This window comes from Sinohyriopsis cumingii, unplaced genomic scaffold (assembly GCF_028554795.1).
Source record: "Sinohyriopsis cumingii isolate HCF-2022 unplaced genomic scaffold, ASM2855479v2 utg002479l, whole genome shotgun sequence".
Lineage (NCBI taxonomy): Eukaryota > Metazoa > Mollusca > Bivalvia > Unionida > Unionidae > Sinohyriopsis > Sinohyriopsis cumingii.
Window position 1 is genome coordinate 297,501 of NW_028316224.1, and position 7,500 is coordinate 305,000.

Consider the following 7,500-nt stretch of genomic DNA (forward strand, 5'->3'; position numbering starts at 1 on the left):
ATTCTACATTGTATCATATTGACCTACTACTTGCTAGGCAAGCTGACTTTTATAAAATTTGCAAACTCCTTATATATATTTAAACTTACTTTTAGTATTCAACCAGAAAATCAGTACAGTGCAGAAAGATTGCAAATATTATTTCTTTCATATATATATATATATATATATATATATATATATATATATATATATATATATATATATATATATATATATATATATATATATGTGAGAGAGAGAGAGAGAGATGGGGGATTCGGAATGGTTTAAACAGACTCTAAATTACACTGATAAAATGTACATCTGTCCAATGGTTAACATGATAGATTTCTATCAAGCTGGTTGCCCTATTGTACCCTTGAGCAAGACTACCCTCATTGCCTAACAAAACCAAGCAGTCTTTTGCCAGAACACCATAATGTGAACTTAGGCCATCTAAATCAAATTCCTATGTGAAATTTGCCAATATAAGCCAATACACTTTAATGCAAACTTAGCCAATCTAAACCAAATATCTTAATGGAAACTTAGCCAAACACCTTAATGTGAACTTAGCCCATCTAAACCAATGTACCATAATGTGAACTTAGCCCATCTAAACCAAGAAAAGAATAATGTGATATTGGCTCATATAAACAAAAACACCTTAATGCTATCTTAGCCAATCTAAACCAACCGACTTAATTTATTTTTATAAAGAATACAAAGTGAAAATTTAAATACTTTTCAGCATTATAAATGAAATCACAAATAGTCCATGAAAAGTTATATGACAAGTCCAAAAGGGTAGTGTTCCAAATGAATGCCAGTGGTTTTCTGAATGAAGTCCAATTTTGAATGTGCTGATGTAATAACAATCTTGACGTGTGGCGATGATGTAATTTAGAATGTCCTTGAATGAATTCATAATAGTCCCAAAATAGCGATTTTTGATATTTGGACATTAGTATTGGGGTGTATGGACATACTTGTTTTGCTTATCAAAACGTTGGAAATCGCCGACACCATGCGGTATCGGCATAGGCTGCTTACTAGCCACAGGGGGCTCGTATCATTGCTTACAATGAAACTATCAGTCGTACATATAGTATAAAATGTATGACTGTCAGTTCAATTGTGAGCAACGATGCGAGCCCCTGTGCTTACTAGCCTGCCATGCAAACTTGACCGACCTTTCATCGAGATATACCTGCATGAAATCGAGAGAAATACGATTTATTTTCTCAGAAATAATTCCGAGTATAACATCATTTGTCGTTAATGAAGCTGACTGACGAAAGAAAACGACAACCTTGATGAAATTTGACACGGAACTCGCCATTGTATTACTATTCAAATGACTGCACAAATATGGCAACCTACATGTCAGTGACATCGGCGATCAAATAAGCTCTTGCTTCTTTACAGATTGAAACTGAAGGGATGTATTGTCGTAAGCAGAGCTCTCCCCTGTCTCTAATATATATATATATATATATATATATATATATATATATATATATATGTGTGCGTGTGTGTGTGTGTGTGTGCGTGTGTGTGTAATATATCTTTGTAACGACGAAGAGACAACCTATATTAGTCTTAAATTTGTACATACAAATGTCTACGGCCATACCACGTTGAAAACACCGGTTCTCGTCCGATCACCGAAGTTAAGCAAGGTCGGGCCCGGTTAGTACTTGGATGGGTGACCGCCTGGGAATACCGGGTGCTGTAGGCATTTTTTAAATTTTTTTTTGGTTCCATCCTCACTGTGAGGATATGCGATCATATATGGCCAATATTTCTTGTTCACAAATCTGGTGCAAATTTTTCAGTTTCCTCTACCTCCAGGATCGAAATGGGCCGCCTCGTATGCCGTCCAGATCCTCCAAATTTCTTCTGATATTCCGGATTCAGCCTATAGCGAATAATTGCAACGTATGCAATCGATGTCTTTCATTTTGGATACTTGTCTGTGGTATTTCTTATTCAATAATTGATAGATATATTTGGAATGTATTATTTTTAATTATTTTAATTTATTTACCTGTTTTTAGCAGGACACCAGTCTATCAGTGTGAAACTTGGCATCCCTTAGCGAATACTTCGAATATGGGCCATTGACAAAATAAATTGGTGGATAAATCTCTGTTTTGATTACAGTAAGTTTGGATGGATGTTCCCTGCTTCCACTTCCTTGCACTTTCTGTGTTTCCACAACTTTAACGTTTCCGAGCTGCAAGACGATATCCGTTTCAAATCAGATTCGAGTCCGTCTTTAAAGGTAGCTCATAGGCTGATGTCGATTATTTACCTATTGAATTAGTCAGTTGATACAAGATAAATAATAATAATAATAATCATAATGCCCAAAAACAACAAAAATGAACTGAATCTTCGTTTAAATGCATTGTTATTTAAGTCCATTTGAAGGTGTAAACCTCCGGTTAAGCAACTAATGTCCGAGTCCGAAAATGCCTGAATTACAAATTTGAATAATGTATGAAGGCAGTTTATCTATATAAGTTTTAATAAGTACACTTTAATTACTAATTTTACACGGCACATAAACGTAAACGTCTGTACATCGGAAACGGTGAAGAGAGAAGCGAATATAAGTCTTAAATTTACACACACTTGTGTCTACGGCCATACCACGTTGAAAGCACCGGTTCTCGTCCGATCACCGAAGTTAAGCAACGTCGGGCCCGGTTAGTACTTGGATGGGTGACCGCCTGGGAATACCGGGTGCTGTAGACTCTAATTTTTTTTTTCTTTTATAACTAAAAACAGTTGAAGTTTTTCTTTCTTTCTTTTATTGTAACTAAATTTACTTTATTCAATATAAATAATAAATAGAGCAATTTCTCGACTTTCATTTTCTCTTTTTTCTTAACTTTCTTCAATAATTCGGATCCTAAAAAAATCAAGTATAGGACCTGAATATAGCAAATGTTGCTTTGCACTTCTCTGCTCTTGGTTTCGATCCTTACTACTGGAATATGCGATCATAGATGACCAGTATTTCTTATTAACAAATTCGGTTCAATTTATCCAGTTTCCTCTACTTTTACTACCACAACAAGCTGCCTCCTTTCACGTCGAAATACTTCCTTCAAGTTTCTTCTCATATATTCCTGGTGTAGTCTCTAGCGCAGAGTTGCAAAATATGCGATCAATGTCTTTCATTTTGGGTACTTATTTGTGGTATTTCTTATTCACTAATTGATTGATAAATATGGAATGTATGAATTGTGAGAATTTTTTATATTAATTTATTGATTGATTGATTTCTTTTACAGCAGGGCCTCAGTCTGCCAGTGGGAAAATTGGCATCCTGTAGCGAATACTGTAAATATGGGCCATTGGCTAAATAAATTGGGTTATAAAATTCTGTTTTGATTACAGTAAGTTTAGATAGATATTCCATGCTTCCACTTTCTGTATTTCCACAACGTTAACTTCTACAAGTTGCAAGAAGAGATCCTTTGCAAATCTGATAAGACCCTATTTTTAAAGTTAGCTTATAGGCCGGTGTCGCTTATTTTAACCAAATGATAGGACAGAAAGAGGAATAATAATAATAATAATAACAACAACAATAATGTCCTGAATCTGCATTTTAAGTCAATTTCAACATGGAATTCTCCCCTTATCTGGGTCAGAAAATGGATGAGTGACAAATATGAGTATCTGAGGCCAGTTTTGCTTCTTTTGGATTAGAACTTTGAATCAGTATACACTTTAGTTACTAATATTATACTGCACACAAACATTTGTACATCGGAAACGTTGAAGAGATGTGTGACTAATCAGCCCAAGAGTCTTGAAAACGCATCAAGACAACAAATTATGTTTTACAGTCGAAATGTTGTTCTCACTAGAACTGAAATCATTTAATTTCTACTTAAATGCCCGAAAAATTTACAATTAAAACTACAATAAATGTTTTATACCTAGTCCCGCACAGTGACGTTTATCTGATTCCCTGTACTCACCGAGAGCATTCTGTGTCATATGGATGCATATCAAATGAAGTGAAAAGTAATGGAATACTCGCTTTTTTATTTATCCCTATGCATCGTGGTGCCCACACCATGATGAGACGCTGTTTCAATAAACCTTTTTATATATGTTCTTTACTGTTCTTCCTTTTTCTTCTTGCTTTATCATACTGACACACGAGAGAGAGAGAGAGAGAGAGAGAGAGAGTATGCAACAAAGTTCGCATAACTTTATCAGCTATTAACATTAATTGTACTTCTGTGTAATTTTATTTTTAACGCGTTATCCTATAACGATTGCAAACAAGGGCAAAAACTCTACTGATCTTATTCGATAATTATACCATACTGAATTAATAAGTTTATCTCGTAAAAACGGATCATATATATATCCTGGGTGGCTGAGGGTGTTTTAAGATATGTGTGTGTCTTTTGTGATATATATATATATATATATATATATATATATATATATATATATATATATATATATATATATATATATATATATCAATATATATATAGACGTTTGTGTGTGTACATACATACATACATACGTGTATTATTTACATATAGTCTTGGATAATTTTAATTATTGGGATATGGATTTTAGATATCAACAGATACAAAGGAAACAAACGTTTCAATACATATAATGACATTTTCTTAAATTCTACATTGTATCATATTGACCTACTACTTGCTAGGCAAGCTGACTTTTATAAAATTTGCAAACTCCTTATATATATTTAAACTTACTTTTAGTATTCAACCAGAAAATCAGTACAGTGCAGAAAGATTGCAAATATTATTTCTTTCATATATATATATATATATATATATATATATATATATATATATGTGAGAGAGAGAGAGAGAGAGATGGGGGATTCGGAATGGTTTAAACAGACTCTAAATTACACTGATAAAATGTACATCAGTCCAATGGTTAACATGATAGATTTCTATCAAGCTGGTTGCCCTATTGTACCCTTGAGCAAGACTACCCTCATTGCCTAACAAAACCAAGCAGTCTTTTGCCAGAACACCATAATGTGAACTTAGGCCATCTAAATCAAATTCCTATGTGAAATTTGCCAATATAAGCCAATACACTTTAATGCAAACTTAGCCAATCTAAACCAAATATCTTAATGGAAACTTAGCCAAACACCTTAATGTGAACTTAGCCCATCTAAACCAATGTACCATAATGTGAACTTAGCCCATCTAAACCAAGAAAAGAATAATGTGATATTGGCTCATATAAACAAAAACACCTTAATGCTATCTTAGCCAATCTAAACCAACCGACTTAATTTATTTTTATAAAGAATACAAAGTGAAAATTTAAATACTTTTCAGCATTATAAATGAAATCACAAATAGTCCATGAAAAGTTATATGACAAGTCCAAAAGGGTAGTGTTCCAAATGAATGCCAGTGGTTTTCTGAATGAAGTCCAATTTTGAATGTGCTGATGTAATAACAATCTTGACGTGTGGCGATGATGTAATTTAGAATGTCCTTGAATGAATTCATAATAGTCCCAAAATAGCGATTTTTGATATTTGGACATTAGTATTGGGGTGTATGGACATATTTGTTTTGCTTATCAAAACGTTGGAAATCGCCGACACCATGCGGTATCGGCATAGGCTGCTTACTAGCCACAGGGGGCTCGTATCATTGCTTACAATGAAACTATCAGTCGTACATATAGTATAAAATGTATGACTGTCAATTCAATTGTGAGCAACGATGCGAGCCCCTGTGCTTACTAGCCTGCCATGCAAACTTGACCGACCTTTCATCGAGATATACCTGCATGAAATCGAGAGAAATACGATTTATTTTCTCAGAAATAATTCCGAGTATAACATCATTTGTCGTTAGTGAAGCTGACTGACGAAAGAAAACGACAACCTTGATGAAATTTGACACGGAACTCGCCATTGTATTACTATTCAAATGACTGCACAAATATGGCAACCTACATGTCAGTGACATCGGCGATCAAATAAGCTCTTGCTTCTTTACAGATTGAAACTGAAGGGATGTATTGTCGTAAGCAGAGCTCTCCCCTGTCTCTAATATATATATATATATATATATGTGTGTGTGTGTGTGTGTGTGTGTGTGCGTGTGTGTGTAATATATCTTTGTAACGACGAAGAGACAACCTATATTAGTCTTAAATTTGTACATACAAATGTCTACGGCCATACCACGTTGAAAACACCGGTTCTCGTCCGATCACCGAAGTTAAGCAACGTCGGGCCCGGTTAGTACTTGGATGGGTGACCGCCTGGGAATACCGGGTGCTGTAGGCATTTTTTAAATTTTTTTTTGGTTCCATCCTCACTGTGAGGATATGCGATCATATATGGCCAATATTTCTTGTTCACAAATCTGGTGCAAATTTTTCAGTTTCCTCTACCTCCAGGATCGAAATGGGCTGCCTCGTATGCCGTCCAGATCCTCCAAATTTCTTCTGATATTCCGGATTCAGCCTATAGCGAATAATTGCAACGTATGCAATCGATGTCTTTCATTTTGGATACTTGTCTGTGGTATTTCTTATTCAATAATTGATAGATATATTTGGAATGTATTATTTTTAATTATTTTAATTTATTTACCTGTTTTTAGCAGGGCACCAGTCTATCAGTGTGAAACTTGGCATCCCTTAGCGAATACTTCGAATATGGGCCATTGACAAAATAAATTGGTGTATAAATCTCTGTTTTGATTACAGTAAGTTTGGATGGATGTTCCCTGCTTCCACTTCCTTGCACTTTCTGTGTTTCCACAACTTTAACGTTTCCGAGCTGCAAGACGATATCCGTTTCAAATCAGATTCGAGTCCGTCTTTAAAGGTAGCTCATAGGCTGATGTCGATTATTTACCTATTGAATTAGTCAGTTGATACAAGATAAATAATAATAATAATAATCATAATGCCCAAAAACAACAAAAATGAACTGAATCTTCGTTTAAATGCATTGTTATTTAAGTCCATTTGAAGGTGTAAACCTCCGGTTAAGCAACTAATGTCCGAGTCCGAAAATGCCTGAATTACAAATTTGAATAATGTATGAAGGCAGTTTATCTATATAAGTTTTAATAAGTACACTTTAATTACTAATTTTACACGGCACATAAACGTAAACGTCTGTACATCGGAAACGGTGAAGAGAGAAGCGAATATAAGTCTTAAATTTACACACACTTGTGTCTACGGCCATACCACGTTGAAAGCACCGGTTCTCGTCCGATCACCGAAGTTAAGCAACGTCGGGCCCGGTTAGTACTTGGATGGGTGACCGCCTGGGAATACCGGGTGCTGTAGACTCTAATTTTTTTTTTCTTTTATAACTAAAAACAGTTGAAGTTTTTCTTTCTTTCTTTTATTGTAACTAAATTTACTTTATTCAATATAAATAATAAATAGAGCAATTTCTCGACTTTCATTTCCTCTTTTTCCTTAACTTTCTTTAATAATTCGGAT

General features: G+C 34.5%; 4 non-coding genes across 4 annotated transcripts; all 4 read left to right on the forward strand.

Moving 5' to 3' along the window:
- Window positions 1-1,604: 1,604 nt before the first annotated feature.
- LOC149770415 (5S ribosomal RNA) lies at window positions 1,605-1,723 on the forward strand. The gene has a single exon (XR_016418828.1). It is a non-coding gene; the product is annotated as a 5S ribosomal RNA (ribosomal RNA).
- Window positions 1,724-2,626: 903 nt separating this feature from the next.
- LOC149770416 (5S ribosomal RNA) lies at window positions 2,627-2,745 on the forward strand. Its single transcript, XR_016418510.1, has one exon. It is a non-coding gene; the product is annotated as a 5S ribosomal RNA (ribosomal RNA).
- Window positions 2,746-6,203: 3,458 nt separating this feature from the next.
- Window positions 6,204-6,322, forward strand: LOC149770417 (5S ribosomal RNA). The gene has a single exon (XR_016418686.1). It is a non-coding gene; the product is annotated as a 5S ribosomal RNA (ribosomal RNA).
- Window positions 6,323-7,225: 903 nt separating this feature from the next.
- On the forward strand, window positions 7,226-7,344 carry LOC149770418 (5S ribosomal RNA). The gene has a single exon (XR_016418511.1). It is a non-coding gene; the product is annotated as a 5S ribosomal RNA (ribosomal RNA).
- The last annotated feature ends 156 nt before the right edge of the window (window positions 7,345-7,500 follow it).